General features: G+C 37.2%; 1 non-coding gene across 1 annotated transcript; it reads left to right on the top strand.

Annotated features, from left to right (window-relative positions):
• The first annotated feature begins 1,757 nt into the window (after nucleotides 1–1,757).
• LOC148576520 (small nucleolar RNA R71) lies at nucleotides 1,758–1,865 on the top strand. Its single transcript, XR_015903167.1, has one exon. It is a non-coding gene; the product is annotated as a small nucleolar RNA R71 (small nucleolar RNA).
• The last annotated feature ends 17,180 nt before the right edge of the window (nucleotides 1,866–19,045 follow it).

Here is a 19,045-nt window from a genome sequence, read left to right as displayed (position 1 = left end):
ACAAGTGCGCTTGGCTCTCCCTCTTTCCCTTTCCTTTCCTTTCTTTTGCTTGAGGACAAGCAAACCTCTAAGTTTGGTGTGTTTATCCGTGATCACTAAACCAATACCCACTGAGATCATGGCTCCTAAGGGAAAACAAACTGACTCCAGAGGCAAGAAAAAAAATATTCCAAAACCACTTTGGAATCAAGGAAAGTTCATAACCAAAGAACATTCAGACCATTTTTACAAAAGAATGAGTCTAAGGTCAGTGATCCCGGAAGTTAAATTCGATCTGAAAGAAGATGAATATCCGGAGATTCAAGAGCAAATCCGAAACAGGAGCTGGGAAGTCCTAGCTAATCCTGAAATAAAGGTGGGAAGAAACATGGTTCAGGAATTCTACGCTAATCTGTGGCAGACGGACAGGCAGAGAATAGCTGGAACCGCATTCTATGACTATAGAACTCTGTTCAGAGGGAAGATTGTTCACACCCACCCTGACAAAATAAGGGAGATCTTCAAGCTGCCTCAACTGCAAGATGACCCAGATTCCTTCAATAGGAGAATGATGAGATCAAACCTGAGCTTGGACAAAATCCTAGAGGACATATGCCTCCCTGGAGCTAAATGGACAACCAACACAAAGGGTGCCCCAAACCAACTCAAAAGAGGAGATCTCAAACCAGTCGCCAGAGGCTGGCTGGACTTCATTGGGCGCTCTATACTGCCCACTAGCAACCGCTTTGAAGTCACCATTAGAAGAGCCGTGATGATTCATTGCATTATGCTGGAAAAAGAAGTGGAAGTTCATCAACTGATTGCTTGTGAGCTTTACAAAATTGCAAACAAGAACTCCAAAGACGCCAAATTGGCCTATCCAAGCTTAGTTTCTCTGTTATGTAAAGATGCTGGGATAAAGATGGGAGTAGATAAGTATATCTCAGTTGAGCAACCAATCACCAAAAAGTCTATAGAAGGACAACAAGTGCAGGATGACCCCATCCAGAGAAAAGCAGAGGTGTTCCTCCCGGAAATCCCTCAAATTGAATACTGGGAGGGCCTAGAATCATCTGTCACCAAGTTGCAAGAAGCTGTGGATCAACTGAAGGAAGAACAGCAAAATCAAAATAGCATGCTCTAATGGATGACCTTGTTTCATTCATGAAACTCACAGTGGCCTTAGATAGATTAGAGACTAAGTTTGCTAAATTAGAGGTATTTTGTTCAGAGTTCTCTATCTGTTGCTGAGTGGATGATGAAAAAGGTTTACTATTGTTAAACCTATTTCTTCCACCATTATTAAAGCCTTGTTGAGGCTTTTGATCCTTCCATGAGAAATTCGGATGATTTCTCCATGATGGGTTATAGGTGTTTCCATAAGGTTCACCCATATAATTTACCTCTGCTATTGCAGGGTTTTCAGGATCATAAGCTTCTTCTTCAGAAGATGCCTCTTGAGTACTGTTGGATGCAGCTTGCATTCCATTCAGACTCTGAGAAATCATATTGACTTGTTGAGTCAATATTTTGTTCTGAGCCAATATGGCAATCAGAGTATCAATTTCAAGAACTCCCTTCTTCATAGGCGTCCCATTACTCACAGGATTCCTCTCAGAAGTGTACATGAACTGGTTATTAGCAACCATGTCAATGAGTTCTTGAGCTTCTGCAGGCATTTTCTTTAGGTGAATGGATCCACCTGCAGAGGTATCCAATGACATCTTAGCCAATTTAGATAGACCATCATAGAATATATTCAGGATGGTCCATTCTGAAAGCATGTCAGAAGGACACTTTTTGGTCAGTTACTTGTATCTTTCCCAAGCTTCATAGAGGGATTCACCTTCTTTCTGTCTAAAGGTTTGAACATCCACTCTAAGCTTGCTCAGCTTTTGAGGAGGAAAGAACTTGGCTAAGAAAGCCGTGACCAGCTTGTCCCAAGAGTTCAGGCTATCTCTGGGTTGAGAGTCCAACCACACTCTAGCTCTGTCTCTTACAGCAAAAGGGAAAAGCATGAGCCTGTAGACTTCAGGATCTACTCCATTAGTCTTAACAGTATCACATATCTGCAAGAATTCAGTTAAGAACTGAAAAGGATCTTCAGATGGAAGTCCATGAAACTTACAGTTCTGCTGCATCAGAGAAACTAGCTGAGGTTTTAGCTCAAAGTTGTTTGCCCCAATGGCAGGAATGGAGATGCTTTTTCCATCTAAATTGGAATTAGGTGCAGTAAAGTCACCAAGCATTCTCCTTGCATTATTGTTGTTGGGTTCGGCTGCCATCTCCTTTACTTGTTCGAAATTTTCAATAAGGTTGTCTCTGGATTGTTGTAATTTAGCTTCTCTTAGTTTCCTCTTCAGAGTCCTTTTAGGTTCTGGATCAGCTTCAATAAGAATACCTTTTTCCTGTTCATAAGAAAGAGAAGAGAACAAGAAAAGAAGAGGAATCCTCTATGTCACAGTAAAGAGGTTCTTTATTGTTAGTAGAAGAAGAAAAGGAATAGGGGTGAAGAAGAATGAAGAATCCAAACACAAGGGTAAGGATAGGAGCAGTGATGTGAGATGAAGAGAAGTGTTAGTAGATGAATAAATAATTAGAAGGACATGAGGGAGAAGGATTTTCGAAAATTATTTTTGAAAAAGAGTTAGTGATTTTCGAAAATAGTTTTTGAAAAAGGTTAGTAATTTTTCGAAAATTAAAATCAACAATTAAAATAATTAGTTAATAAAAAAGAAATTTTGAAAAAGAGGGAAGATATTATCAAAAATTAGAGAGAGAGAGAGTTAGTTAGGTAGTTTTGAAAAAGATAAGAAACAAACAAAAAGTTAGTTAGTTAGTTGAAACAAATTTTGAAAATCAATTTTTGAAAAGATAAGAAGATAAAAAGTTTAGAAAAGATATTTTAAAATCAAATTTTGAAAAAGATAAGATAAGAAGATATTTTTGAAAAGATATGATTGAAATTAGTTTTGAAAAAGATTTGGTTTTTAAAATCACAATTAATGACTTGATTCACAAGAAATCACAAGATATGATTCTAGAACTTAAAGTTTGAATCTTTCTTAACAAGTAAATAACAAACTTGAAATTTTTGAATCAAAACATTAATTGATAATGATATTTTCGAAAATTAGGAGACAAAGATAAGAAAAAGATTTTTGAAAAATATTTTTAAAATTTTCGAAAATAACTAAGAAAAATGAAAAAGATTTGATTTTTGAAAAAGATTTTGAAAAAGATAAGATTTTTAAATTGAAAATTTGATTTGACTCATGAAAAACAACTAGATTTTTTTTAAAAATTTTTGAAAAAGTCAAATCTAATTTTCGAAATTTTGAGAGAGAAAAAGGGAAAGATATTTTTTTTATTTTTGAATTTTTTTATGAGAGAGAAAAACATGAAGATGATGCAATGCATGAAAATTTTTGGATCAAAACAATGAATGCATGCAAGAATGCTATGAATGTCAAGATGAACACCAAGAACACTTTGAATGTCAAGATGAACATCAAGACTTATTTTTGAAAAATTTTCAATGCAAAGAAAACACGCAGGACACCAAACTTAAAGATTTTTCATGTATAGACACTATGAATGCAAGAATGCATATGAAAAACAAGAAAAGACACAAAACATGAAAATGCAAAGATCAAACAAGAAGATTTACTAAGAACAACTTGAAGATCATGAAGAACACTATGAATGCATGAATTTTTTGAAGAATGCAGGATGAGTATGCAATTGACACCAAACTTAAAATCTGACTCAAGACTCAAACAAGAAACACAAAATATTTTTGATTTTTATGATTTTATAATTTTTTTGTATTTTCTTTTAATTTTTTCGAAAATCATTTGAAAAAGAAAAATAAGGATTCCAAAATTTTTAATATGAATTCCAGGAATCTTACAATCTTAATCTAAAGCTCCAATCTGAAGGTTAGACATGGCTTAATAGCCAGCCAAGCTCTAGCATGTAAATTACATCCATTGTGTTGATTAGTTGAAGACCAATCCCAAAGTAGTTTGGTTATGGCTTTACAGCCAGATAGGATTCAACATGTTTCATGAAACACTAGAATTCATTCTTAAAAATTCTGAAGAAAAATATATTTTTGAAAAACTTTTTTTTTTTGAAAACATTTTTATTTTAAAATTTTTTTCGAAAACAAAGGAGAAAATTTTTGAAAGATTTTTGAAAAATTTTTGAAAATAAAACAAAAAGAAAATTACCTAATCTGAGCAACAAGATGAACCGTCAGTTGTCCAAACTCGAACAATCCCCGGCAACGGCGCCAAAAACTTGGTGCATGAAATTGTGATCATCAATGGCGCCATCAACATGGTATGCTCAATTGTAATCTTAACTTTTTATCACAACTTCGCACAACTAACCAGCAAGTGCACTGGGTCGTCCAAGTAATAAACCTTACGTGAGTAAAGGTCGATCCCACGGAGATTGTCGGCTTGAACCAAGCTATGGTCACCTTGTAAATCTCAGTCAGGCGGATATCAAATAGTTATGGAGTTTTCGAATATTAATAACAAATAGAAAATAAGGATAGAAATACTTATGTAATTCATTGGTTAGAATTTCAGATAAGCGTATAGAGATGCATTCGTTCCTCTGAACCTCTGCTTTCCTGCTGTCTTCATCCAATTAATCTTACTCCTTTCCATGGCTGGCTTTATGTAAGGACATCACCATTGGCAATGGCTACTTTTGATCCTCTCTGGAAAATGGTCCGATGCGCTGTCACTGAATGGCTAATCGTCTGGAGGCATCACCCTTGTCAATGGCTGCATCCCATCCTCTTATGAAAATGGTCCAAATGCTCTGTCACAGCACGGCTAATCATTTGAGGTTCTCGATCATACTGGAATAGGATTCACCCTCCTTTTGCGTCTATCACTACACCTAGCAATCGCGAGTTTGAAGTTCGTCACAGTCATTCAATCCCAGAGTCCTACTCGGAATACCACAGACAAGGTTTAGACTTTCCGGACTCTCATGAATGCCGCCATCAATCTAGCTTATACCACGAAGATTCTGATTAAGAGATCCAAGAGATACTCATTCAATCTAAGGTAGAACGGAAGTGGTTGTCAGGCACGCGTTCATAGGGAATGATGATGATTGTCACGTTCATCATATTCAGATTGAAGTGCGAATGAATATCTTAGAAGCGGAATAAGTTGAATTGAATAGAAAAACAGTAGTACTTTGCATTAATCTTTGAGGAACAGCAGAGCTCCACACCTTAATCTATGGAGTGTAGAAACTCTACCATTAAAAATATATAAGTGAAAGGTCCAGGCATGGCTGAATGGCCAGCCCCCATGATCTAAGAACTAGACGTCCCAAGATGACTAATACAATAGTAAAAAGTACTATTTATACTAAACTAGTCACTAGGGTTTACAGAAGTAAGTAATTGATGCATAAATCCACTTCCGGGGCACACTTGGTGTTTGATTGGGCTGAGCTTGAATGTTACACGTGCAGAGGCTCTTTCTGGAGTTGAACGCCAGGTTGTAACGTATTTCTGGCGTTCAACTCTGGTTTGTGACTTGTTTCTGGCGTTTAACTCCAGACAGCAGCATAGAACTGGCGTTTAACGCCCTTTTACGTCATATAAACTCGTTCAAAGTATGAACTATTATATATTGCTGGATGTCTACTTTGCAACGCAATTGGAAGCGCGCCATTTTGAGTTCTGTAGCTCTAGAAAATCCACTTTGAGTGTAGGGAGGTCAGAATCCAACAGCATCAGCAGTCCTTCTTCAACCTCTGAATCTGATTTTTGCTCAAGTCCCTCAATTTCAGCCAGAAAATACCTGAAATCACAGAAAAACACACAAACTCATAGTAAAGTCCAGAAATGTGAATTTAACATAAAAATTAATGAAAACATCCCTAAAAGCAACTAGATTCTACTAAAAACATACTAAAAACAATGCCAAAAAGCGTATAAATTATCCGCTCATCAGTCATGCACGCGTACGCGTGGATCTTCAAAATTTGTTGCTGATGTGTATTTTCGGAAAATGAATTCCAAACACACAAATCTAACTAGCAAGTGCACCGGGTCGCATCAAGTAATAAAACTCACGGGAGTGAGGTCGATCCCACAGGGATTGAAGGATTGAGCAATTTTTGTTTAGTGGTTGATTTAGTCAAGCGAATCAAGATTTGGTTGAGTGATTTGTGATTAACAGAATTTAAATTGCATGGAAAATAAAGGGAATGGGTAATTTGCATGAAATTAAAGAGAATAGAAAATTTAAGTGCTGAATCTTAAAGAACAAGAAATTAAATGGCAGAAACTTAGAACGCAAGAAATGTAAATTGTAGAATCTTAAAGTGTAAGAAAATTAACCTCTATGATTGCTTTCCCTTTCTCACACCTGGCAAGTTTCTCATTGTCTTTCAGGTTGTCTTCAGTGGCTCTGGGGGAAGTATTTACCCTCTCCTCACCCATTTCTGCAAGGTACTTAGCCAGTTGTGCCATTTGCCTCTCAAGTTTTCTGATTGAGGCTTCTTGCTCTCTACTTGTTGCTTCCTGATCTTGTCTTGCCATCTCTTGAATTTTCATGAAATTTTCCATCATTACCTCTAGACTAAAGATTCTTTGAGAGCCTAGATTTGGTTGTGGTTGTATAAAATGAGATGGTTGTTGAAAGTTGTTTTGGGAAAATTGTGAGGTGTGATGGGGTTGGAATGGTAGGTGTTGTGGTGGTGTGTAATAGTTGTTGTTGCTATGGTGATGTTTTTGCTGGTTTGTGAAGTTAGGGTTGTTGTAATTGAGGTCCCTTGGTCCTTGATTTTAGTGTTCACTCCTCCTCCAGTTGGAATGAGTCCTCCATGGTGGGTTGTACACATCACCTTGAAACTTGTGTTGGAACATGCTTGAGGTACTATTTGGAGAGTGTAATTGCTCATTATTTTGTTGCTCACAGTTAATTGTTCCAAAAATTTTTCCAGATTGATTCCCTCCATGGGGATTTTGAGGTAGGTAATGTGCATTTGCCACAGCATTTCGTAGCTCATCGATTTTTCTGTCCATCAGTTCTAGTTGTTGTAGAAGTTGTTGATGCATCTGCTTGCTTTGGGCCATGATTGCACTCACACCTTCAATTTCCATCACTCCTTTCTCTTGTGTGGATGGTTGTACTTCTGTCTCTAGCTCACCAATTTTCTGGGGTGGTTTCAGCTTGGCTAGGAGTTCACTCATTAATTCTTCCCATCCGATAATGCTTCTTTGTGGGAAAGCTTCAAACCATTGAGCAACATCGTTCATGGTGATGAATGGGTGCTTCATATTATGGGTTGCATTATTATCTAAGGTGGGGATATTACTCCCCTGATTACTGGAATTCGTTGAGTTCCCCTCCATGATCTGCACAATCACAAACGGTCCAGATGAAGATAGAGTATATTCATGCCATAATATGATTGGAGAATTAGTTGACACAATGTGTCAAACAGTTGATAAACTTGAAAGATAGATAGAAGAAAATTGCTTCTCTCGTATATTCAATAAGCACAAGCATGAGGATCACACAAAGCCATAAAATACCAAGAAAACTTCACTCTATTGTTAAAGTGAAGTTTCAGTTAGCTCAGGCAAAAATTCAAACAGTTAGCGGGTTAGCAACGAAAATAAAGAATCAGAAAAGAAAAAGTGCTTGATATAGATCTCCACTTCACTTAATTATTGTCAATCTAATTATTCCCCGGCAACGGCACCAAAAACTTGATGTGTATTTTCAGAAAACGAATTCCAAACACACAAATCTAACCGGCAAGTGCACCGGGTCGCATCAAGTAATAAAACTCACGGGAGTGAGGTTGATCCCACAGGGATTGAAGGATTGAGCAATTTTTGTTTAGTGGTTGATTTAGTCAAGCGAATCAAGATTTGGTTGAGTGATTTGTGATTAACAGAATTTAAATTGCATGGAAAATAAAGGGAATGGGTAATTTGCATGAAATTAAAGAGAATAGAAAATTTAAGTGCTGAATCTTAAAGAACAAGAAATTAAATGGCAAAAACTTAGAACCTAAGAAATGTAAATTGCAGAATCTTAAAGTGCAAGAAATGTAAATTACTTGAATTATAAAAGGAGTTGGGAATTGGGATTGAAGAAATTAAACAAGGAAAAGTAAATTGCAACAAGCAGAAATGTAAAAGATGGATTCAATTAAACCGGATCTCAAATGAAAATGAAAATAAGCTTGGTGTAACAACGAAACAAGGAAATTGAAATTGAAAGATGTAGATCTCAGGACTCAAGAGACTAGGTAACCAAGTCTAGATCTCAATGCCTTCCTAGATCCAAATTGAGAATTCAATTGCAAGAAAAGTAAAGGTCCAGCAGTAGAAGAAAAGAAGTGAAATCGTAAATTCTCAATGATGCAGTAAATCAAAACAGAGAGAGATCTCAAGATGAGATTGAGACAGAATTTCCTCAATTCTTCAACCCAAGATTCAAGACAAGTGTAAATGAAATTGAAAACAAGAAAACTAAGAGGAAGAGAATTCTATTCTCCTTCCCCAAGACTCAGAATCTCAAAATAACTTCTAACCAAAAGCTCTCCCCAAAATCACTTAGTAAAAACAAAAACGGAAAAGCTTCCTAAAAACTTAAATTCTAAGCTATTTATACACTCTCTTCAAATGATCTTCAAGCATTGAATTGGGCCTTTGCTCTTGATGAAATTGGGTTGACAAAAGCCTCTGTTGATTGCTCTTGGAGTTGGAGAGAAACCCACTTGTGAACCGGGCCATGAACTGGAAAAGCTTGAGTAAAAGTTTGAGGTCAAACTTTTACTCAAACTTTTCATATCAGCTAGCCTTCTTTGCTGTCATCCACGTTTGAGCCAAAGTTTGAGGTCAAACTTTGAGCCAAACGTGGATCCCTCTTGTATGCCTCTTGGGGTGCTACTTTGTCCTCTTGTCAACGTTGCAAATTTTATGCCAACTATAGACTATTATATATGGTTGGAAAGCTCTACATGTCAGCTTTCTAACTCACTTGGAATCACCTCAATTGGACATCTACAACTCAAGTTATTCTTGTTGGAAGTATACCCCTTCAGGCTATTGTGGCGCCAACGTTTGCCTAAAAGCTTGAGGTCAAACGTTGGCGCAAGCTTTTGCTCTCCTGGGTGTATTTGTTGTGGCTCCAACATTTGCCTAAAAGCTTGAGGTCAAACGTTGGCGCAAGCTTTTGCTCTTCTCCAGGGTGAGTTTGTTGTGGCGCCAACGTTTGCCTAAAAGCTTGAGGTCAAACGTTGGCGTAAGCTTTTGCTCTTCTCCAGGGTGAATTCAACTCTTCCAAAAGTTTGAGCTAAAGTTTGAGGCAAGCTTTTGCTCAAGCTTTTTGTTCTCTCTTGCTCTTTGCCATTTCTTCTTTCTTCAACCTTCTTCAAAGCTCTTTTCACCTATCATCAATCAACCAAGCACATCAAAGCTATGCTGAAAATCATGAGATTGTTATTCTTTCATAATATATGACAATTATAGCATAAAATCTCATGAAATTGCATTAATTTATCCATGGTTGATTGAATCAAAGGAAACATGAAATTCTACCCAATTGGCTTACTTATGGCTCAAGAAAGTGCATAAAATCAATTGAAAACAAAAGAAAAAGACTAGTGAAACTAGGCTAAGATGACTTGTCATCACAACACCAAACTCAAAGCTTGCTTGTCCCCAAGCAAGAAAAGAATTATGCTCAAAGGTTCTTTCAATTGAGATGGATTGAAGACTAACTTGTAATATCCTGTGAGTGAAGTGATTAAGTGACAGTGGAGTGAACTCTAAATTATATGCTCATGCAAGGGCTTCAGTGCTTACTAGTCCTTACATATTGGAAGTCTTAGATCCTAGGACTTTCATCCAAATGATATCATGGAGATCTTTCTATAGGTAATCACCTTGAAGCAGCTTATAGTTTCTGTGCTTTGGCCTTGACTCTAAGTGTCATGTCTTAAAGCGGCTCTTTAGATAAGCTTTCAATCAATACTCCTAAACCAGTTGGTTTTAAGGTATTAGGTGTTAAAGCACCCCTAAGGATTTACTTGCTCAAGCCTCTTTCTTTGACACAATTCGACCACAAGCATTTACTAGGATAACAACTCTTTGAGTTTTTGTTTCTTCTTTCTTTTCTGCCTAGTAATTGATGCTCAGAGCCTTGGGCCATGTTCTTTTTGTTTTTGTATTTTCTTTATTTTTTTTGTCTTGTTTGCTGCTTCTTGGATCAATAAATGTTTGAGAATCTCCACAACACTTCTTTGAACTCTATGTCCCGCCTATGAGCTCCCATGCAAGTTTTCATAAGCATGCAACCTCAATACATAATCATAAAACTAGAACCACCACTTCTCCTAATCTTTTGCTTGCCTCAAAATTGTTTAATTCCTCAATCCTTCTTTTCAAAGAACTTTCATGTGATGCATTTTTGAAATATTGAGTACAAACAAGTTTTGGAGAGTATAGTGTTGTAAATGATCAAGCATCTTGATTATTGAATTGCAGAAAAACTATACTAGACAGAAGGACAGATAGGGGTATAATATCACTTTCAATCACAGCAATATCTGATAATGAACAATACAACCTTTTGGAATTTACTTGCTGTCCTCTTCCTCATCATCATTGCTGGTCTTCACATTCCTCTTTCACCTCTTTGATTGATGATGCTAAATCTTCCAAAAGTTTGTATGGTGCTCTGCAGTGATATTGAAAGTTGCTTGTTCCCCAAGCACTTGAAAAATGGTTAGCATGCATGAATTATTTGTGGGCTTTTGAACTTACTTTGGTGTGGGAACACCAAACTTAGTACCTTGCCAATGGTCCTTGTGCATCAGATTAACCATGTGTAAAACTCTTTTTCTTTTTTTTTTCAAAAGCAATTAAAGCTGAAAACTTAGGAAACAGCAGAATAGTTAACTAGTTTATCTAAATGCTTGAAGCTAGCATTATGCAGAAAGTGAGAATGTGTTTTATGATGAAATTTTGGTGGAACACCAAACTTAGAATCCTTCATTCTCCCTTAGATTATTTTGGTGTGCAACACCAAACTTAGCTTCTTGCAATATGGAATAAACTAATTAACCTTTTTATTGAAATAGATATGAAATGATGGTTACCTCCGGTTGGGTTGCCTCCCAACAAACGCTCTTTTATTGTCATTAGCTTGACATCCTTCATCCTCTGATCATGGAAGCTGAGGCTTCTGTTGCCTTTGATTCCCTCCTCTTACTGTGGGCTTTTCTTTGATGATTGTTTCTTTTTCCGTAGCCCTCTTCTCACTTACCTCTATGATTGCTTTCCCTTTCTCACACCTGGCAACTTTCTCATTGTCTTTTAGGTTGTCTTCAGTGGCTCTGGGGGAAGTATTTACCCTCTCCTCACCCATTTCTGCAAGGTACTTAGCCAGTTGTGTAATTTGCCTCTCAAGTTTTCTGATTGAGGCTTCTTGCTCTCTACTTGTTGCTTCCTGATCTTGTCTTGCCATCTCTTAAATTTTCATGAAATTTTCCATCATTACCTCTAGACTAAAGATTATTTGAGAGCCTAGATTTGGTTGTGGTTATATAAAATGAGATGGTTGTTGAAAGTTGTTTTGTGAAAATTGTGAGGTGTGATGGGGTTGGAATGGTAGGTGTTGTGGTGGTGTGTAATAGTTATTGTTGGTATGGTGATGTTTTTGCTGGTTTGTGAAGTTGGGATTGTTGTAATTGAGGTCCCTTGGTCCTTGATTTTGGTGTTCACTCCTCCTCCAGTTGGAATGAGTCCTCCATGGTGGGTTGTACACATCACCTTGAAACTTGTGTTGGAACATGCTTGAGGTACTATTTGGAGAGTGTAATTGCTCATTATTTTGTTGCTCACAGTTAATTGTTCCAAAACTTTTTCCAGATTGATTCCCTCCATGGGGATTTTGAGGTAGGTTATGTGCATTTGCCACAGCAGTTCGTAGCTCATCGATTTTTCTGTCCATCAGTTCTAGTTGTTGTAGAAGTTGTTGATGCATCTGCTTGCTTTGGGCCATGATTGCACTGACACCTTCAATTTCCATCACTCCTTTCTCTTGTATGGATGGTTGCACTTCTGTCTCTAGCTCACCAATTTCCTGGGGTGGTTTCAGCTTGGCTAGGAGTTCACTCATTAATTCTTCCCATCCGATAATGCTTCCTTGTGGGAAAGCTTCAAACCATTGAGCAACATCGTTCATGGTGATAAATGGGTGCTTCAGATTATGGGTTGCATTATTATCTAAGGTGGGAATATTACTCCCCTGATTACTGGAATTCGTTGAGTTCCCCTCCATGATCTGCACAATCACAAACGGTCCAGATGAAGATAGAGTATATTCATGCTAGAATATGATTGGAGAATTAGTTGACACAATGTGTCAAACAGTTGATAAACTTGAAAGATAGATAGAAGAAAATTGCTTCTCTCGTATATTCAATAAGCACAAGCATGAGGATCACACAAAGCCAGAAAATACCAAGAAAACTTCACTCTATTGCTAAAGTGAAGTTTCAGTTAGCTCAGGCAAAAATTCAAACAGTTAGCCGGTTAGCAACGAAAATAAAGAAACAGAAAAGAAAAAGTGCTTGATCTAGATCTCCACTTCACTTAATTATTGTCAATCTAATTAATCCCCGGTAACGGCACCAAAAACTTGATGTGTATTTTTGAAAAACGAATTCCAAACACACAAATCTAACCGGCAAGTGCACCGGGTCGCATCAAGTAATAAAACTCACGGGAGTGAGGTCGATCCCACAGGGATTGAAGGATTGAGCAATTTTTGTTTAGTGGTTGATTTAGTCAAGCGAATCAAGATTTGGTTGAGTGATTTGTGATTACCAGAATTTAAATTGCATGGAAAATAAAGGGAATGGGTAATTTGTATGAAATTAAAGAGAATAGAAAATTTAAGTGCTGAATCTTAAAGAACAAGAAATTAAATGGCAGAAACTTAGAACGCAAGAAATGTAAATTGCAGAATCTTAAAGTGCAAGAAATGTAAATTACTTGAATTATAAAAGGAGTTGGAAATTGGGATTGCAGAAATTAAACAAGGAAAAGTAAATTGCAACAAGCAGAAATGTAAAAGATGGATTCAATTAAACCGGATCTCAAATGAAAATGAAAATAGGCTTGGTGTAACAACAAAACAAGGAAATTGAAATTGAAAGATATAGATCTCAGGACACAAGAGACTAGGTAACCAAGTTTAGATCTCAATGCCTTCCTAGATCCAAATTGAGAATTCAATTGCAAGAAAAGTAAAGGTCCAGCAGTAGAAGGAAAGAAGTGAAATCGCAAATTCTCAATGATGCAGTAAATCAAAACAGAGAGAGATCACAAGATAAGATTGAGATAGAATTTCCTCAATTCTTCAACCCAAGATTCAAGGCAAGTGTAAATGAAATTGAAAACAAGAAAACTAAGAGGAAGAGAATTCAATTCTCCTTCCCCAAGACTCAGAATCTCAAAATAACTTCTAACCAAAAGCTCTCCCCAAAATCACTTAGTAAAAACTAAAACGGAAAAGCTTCCTAAAAACTTAAATTCTAAGCTATTTATACACTCTCTTCAAATGATCTTCAAGCCTTGAATTGGGCCTTTGCTCTTGATGAAATTGGGTTGACAAAAGCCTCTGTTGATTGCTCTTGGAGTTGGAGAGAAACCCACTTGTGAACCGGGCCATGAACCGAAAAAGCTTGAGTAAAAGTTTGAGGTCAAACTTTTACTCAAACTTTTCATATCAGCTAGCCTTCCTTGCTGTCATCCACGTTTGAGCCAAAGTTTGAGGTCAAACTTTGAGCCAAACGTGGATCCCTCTTGTATGCCTCTTGGGGTGCTACTTTGTCCTCTTGTCAACGTTGCAAGTCTTATGCCAACTATAGACTATTATATATGGTTGGAAAGCTCTATATGTCAGCTTTCTAACCCACTTGGAATCACCTCAATTGGACATCTACAACTCAAGTTATTCTTGTTGGAAGTATACCCTTTCAGGCTGTTGTGGCGCCAACGTTTGCCTAAAAGCTTGAGGTCAAACGTTGGCGCAAGCTTTTGCTCTCCTGGGTGTATTTGTTGTGGCGCCAACGTTTGCCTAAAAGCTTGAGGTCAAACGTTGGCGCAAGCTTTTGCTCTTCTCCAGGGTGAGTTTGTTGTGGCGCCAACGTTTGCCTAAAAGCTTGAGGTCAAACGTTGGCGCAAGCTTTTGCTCTTCTCCAGGGTGAATTCAACTCTTCCAAAAGTTTGAGCTAAAGTTTGAGGCAAGCTTTTGCTCAAGCTTTTTTTTCTCTCTTGCTCCTTGCCATTTCTTCTTTCTTCAACCTTCTTCAAAGCTCTTTTCACCTATCATCAATCAACCAAGCACATCAAAGCTATGCTGAAAATCATGAGATTGTTATTCTTTCATAATATATGACAATTATAGCATAAAATCTCATGAAATTGCATTAATTTATCCATGGTTGATTGAATCAAAGGAAACATGAAATTCTACCCAATTGGCTTACTTATGGCTCAAGAAAGTGCATAAAATCAATTGAAAACAAAAGAAAAATTCTACCCAATTTGCACCATTCATAATATCTAGTAAAAGTAGCATAAAACCTTATGAAAAAGCACATAAACAACCATGTTTAATTGACTTGGGAAATGCATGAAGTTTCAATCTAAACACTTACTTATTGTGCAAGAAAGTGCATAAAAACTGAACGAAACAAGAGAATAATGCTTGTGAAACTAGCATAAGATGACTTGTCATCAGAAGGGCCTTAGGAGAATTTATTTGGTGTTAGTTTGAAAAGTTAGCGAACAAAGGTTTAGGATTCTGGTGTATTAAGGATGAGTTTGGTTGAAAGAGAGGGAAGAGTAGTAAACTTGGTGATTACTGACAACGGATGTGAGAAATTGGTGAATTGATGAGTTTGGAATGGAATTGCTTATGATGAGTTTGAGAAATATGAATGTTTAAGGATGTTAATGGAATGATGATCTTGATGAATGTTGAGAGTGTGCCAGGCACTATATCCTTGGAATATTGAGAGTTGATAGTGTGCCAGGAACTATATCCTTGGAATGATTTGTGATGAATTATATGTTGTTTTTGTTTTTCTTCTCTGCCGCAAGAGTGTGCCAGGCACTATATTCTCGGATTGAGCATGCAAGTGTGTTAGGCACTATATCCTCGGAGCGGTAGTATGCCAGGCACTATATCCTTGGAACAAAAGCGTGCCAGGCACTATATCCTCGGAAGTGGTAGAAAAGGCGACATCCGAAAGGATGTGTCGGGTGGCATTTATAGACCGACAAGTGATATCACAAGCCAATAGGACAAGCATTCATCATATGCATCTTTTATGTGCTTGTTTGCTATGATTACTTGAGTTTGCCTAATTGTATAATATGCTTACTTGCTTCTTGAATTAATTGTGATATATGATTATTACCTATGTATTACTTGTTTGCATTATCTGTGTTTGTTTGGTGCTGAGGAGGTTAGGTTGGCGGTGGCAATGGGATCGCACGGAGGTTCAGTTGGTGAAGGATGTGGGATACAGCGGTGTGATTAGTATTAGTTAGAATTCCCTTAAGTTTAGATAACCCGGTTATGGTTTAAGTTATTTATTTATCTATTTACGTTAAGCTTGAATATCAGTTTGGTGTGAAGTTCTAGGATTACCTTCGGCGTCCCGGGGCCTTACATCTTACATTATTGGGCACGGTTACCATACTGAGAACCTCCGGTTCTCATTCCATACTTTGTTGTTGTTTTTCAGATGCAGGTCGTAGTCCACCTTGGTGAGATTGCGGATATGGTGACAGAGCGGAGTATGGTTCCTCCTTGGTTTATTTCTATTTTTCTTTGTTATAGTTACTCTCACATCTTTTGTACATTTATCTTTGTGGCCTTAGAGGCTTATTTGAGAGAATAGTTGTATAAGTTATTTTTAACTCCAAAACTCTGTATGTCTGTATATACTAGTCGGCTTAAACTCCTGATGCACGGAAACTTGTCTCTCAATAAATTTTCCTTCGGAAAGTATACCGAATTGTCGTCAAGTAATAACTCACAATAGAGTGAGGTTGAACCCACAGGGATTAACGGATTAAGCAATCAATGGTTAATTGATTATCCTAGTTAGACGAATCTATTGGAGTGATGAGCAACAGAAAAAGAAAATAGCACAAAAGTAAAGAAAGAGATAAAGTGCAAAAAAGTAAAATGGCAAGAAAAGTAAATGTAAGAACTAAAAATAAAATGAACATTGGGATCAAGATATATTGCAATCCTCCAGATCAAGTTCATTCTCATCTCTTCCTCAATCAATGCATTCATTGATCTCCTTGGCAATCATAAGTGATTGGATCCCAATTCCTTTGCAATCTAATCTCTCTAAGATTGAACAATTTTCCAATTCCTTAATTTAATTGCTCATGGGAAGAGATGAAGTTTGGTCACTGATTATACCACACACATTCATAGATCAAAGTATTGGTAGGATTAAATGTCACAATATCCATCAAACCCCCCAACCTAATCCAATGTGAGAGAGCATTTCTAGCATGATTTCCTCATTCCTCTTCCAAGGTTTAGAGGAAATCCAAGTATGTGCAATTTCTCTTCCGAGACAATTACCTAATTGGATGAAGATCGAAAGCTCTCTAGTAAAATCAAGAGAAAAGAAAGAAGAAGAAGAATAAGAACTACAATTGATCCATTGAATCACAATAGATCTCTTTAACCCAATGAAAAGAGTTAGTTGATCATTGCTCTACCAAAATAGAAAACAAAGAAAGTGCAGAAAAGTAAAGATGAAGATTGAAACTAAAATTGAAACTTCAAAATTCATAAATGAAAAGTACAAAGAAAACGAAACTACTCCTAAGGAAGAAAAGAAGAGAAAAGGAAGAAGAGTGTAGGAGGGGAGGGGTTCGAAGACCCACTCCCCTTCAATTCTCCGTTCCAGAATAAATTCAATGTAGAAACTAAGGCCTTTTTATAGGCTCTCCTAAATTACAAAAATAAAATGAAATTGAAAGCAAATTACAATGAAATAAAAATTAACTATTCTAGATGCTTCTTGTGGCCTTGATTGGTTGACAATTCTGGGCTTGCTTGCTTGAGCTTTGAAGTGGACTTGAGAGAGAAGTGAATCAAATTGTGGTCTAGGGTGACTTGGCTTTATTGCTTTCGTTATCCATACTAACGCTACAAGTGTGGCGTTAGTGCTGAAGTTAGTGTGGCTAACGTCAAACTTGCTACCCAGTTGGTAATTTTTTGGGGCTTAAAAGATTCCTCTTGCTTGTTCTCTAATTTCATGCCCACTATAAAGTATTATATATCGTTGGAAATCTATGAATGTCAACTTTCTAACGCAGCTGGAATCACCATAATTGGACCTTTGTAACTCAAGTTATGCTCCTTTGAAGTGGACAAGGTCGCTGGTATAGTCGCTAGCGTTACTGGAAAAAGCGAGTCACAATAACGTTAGTGATCAGGGGCTTAATATTGCCAGGTTCTGGAGCTGAAACTTAATATCCACCCCAAATTATTATATATTGTTGGAAAGCCCTAGATGTCTACATTCCAACGCCTTTGAAAGTGCATCATTTGGAGCTCTACAGCTCGAGTTACACTTCTTGGAAGGTGAAGAGGTCAGCTGGCCTTACTACAGGTTGATACCATGTTCATCTTTGCACTTTTGGGGCAGGTTTTCTCCCTCAAATTCAGTGTCCACCATGTAGTGCCATATATGCTTGGAAAGATCTAGAATCCTATTTTCCAATGCCATTGGAATCACCTCATTTGGAGCTTTGTGGCTCAAGTTATTCTTATTTGAAGAAGGCATGGTCAGGCTGCCAGGTGAGACTTTTGTCCACGTTAGTGTCCATGTTAGTTTAACTAACGTGCCCACTAACGCGGGTCTTCCTTTTCTTCACAAACGTTAGTGGCACGCACTTTTTCCACTAACGTTGGCGTTTTCCTTTCCTTCCACATTAGTTCCCACGTTAATGTAACTAACGTGGAAGCTAACGTGGGTCTTCTTGCTTCGCTAGCATTATTGGCACTCACTTTTGCCAATAACACTGCTCCATCTTTAAAGTTAATGCCGTTAACATTCTCACTAACTTTCCAAGCTTTCCTTCCTTCCACTTTAATGGCCACGTTAGTGGCGCTAATGTAGCCACTAACGTGGCTCTTCTCTGCTTCTTTTGGTCTGAAATCAAACAAACAAAGTGTATCAAAGTAACATACAAGATAAACTTTACTATACTAAGTGTGCTAATAATGCTCAAAATCATACTTTCACTTAGTGTGATCTATTTCATCATATTTACCATGTATATTAACTAAAATTCACCTATGCTTGAGATTTTGTTTCATGAAGCGATTTTTCATGCTATTACTCATTTATTGGCCAAATTTGTATGAAAACTAACTAAAACCTACTGAAATAACTATCAAAAACAGGCAATGATGCACCCGCATCACAACACCAAACTTAAATCTTGCTTGTCCCCAAGCAAGGAAATAATTATGCACAAAGGATTCTTTTTATTGGATTGTGTTGGAAAATTTCTTATGATGCCTTGGTGAGTGAAGTGATTAAGTGATAATGGAGGTGAACTCTAATTATATGCTTATGCAAGGATTCTAGTGTTCATTAGTCCTTACATCTTAGAATTCTTAGATCTTAGGAGTGTCATTCGGATGGTGTTATGGAGTCCTCTTTATAGATTATCACCTTGAAGCAGTATTTATTTATCTTGGCCATGACTCTAGGTGTCATGTCTCAAAGCGGCTTTTTAAGATAAGCTTTCAATCAATACTCCCAAACCAGTTGGTCTAAGGTATTAGGTGTTGAAGCACCCCTTAGAATTTACTTGCTCAAGCCTCTTTCTTTGACACAAATTCACCACAAACATGTAACTAGGACAATAACTCTTTGAGCTTTTGTATCTTTCTTTTTCATCCTAGTAATTAATGCTCATAGCCTTGGGCTTATTCCTTGT

Source organism: Arachis ipaensis, chromosome B1 (assembly GCF_059453495.1).
Source record: "Arachis ipaensis isolate K30076 ecotype BB chromosome B1, ASM5945349v1, whole genome shotgun sequence".
Classification (NCBI taxonomy): domain Eukaryota; kingdom Viridiplantae; phylum Streptophyta; class Magnoliopsida; order Fabales; family Fabaceae; genus Arachis; species Arachis ipaensis.
This window is presented reverse-complemented; position numbering and strand designations above follow the sequence as displayed.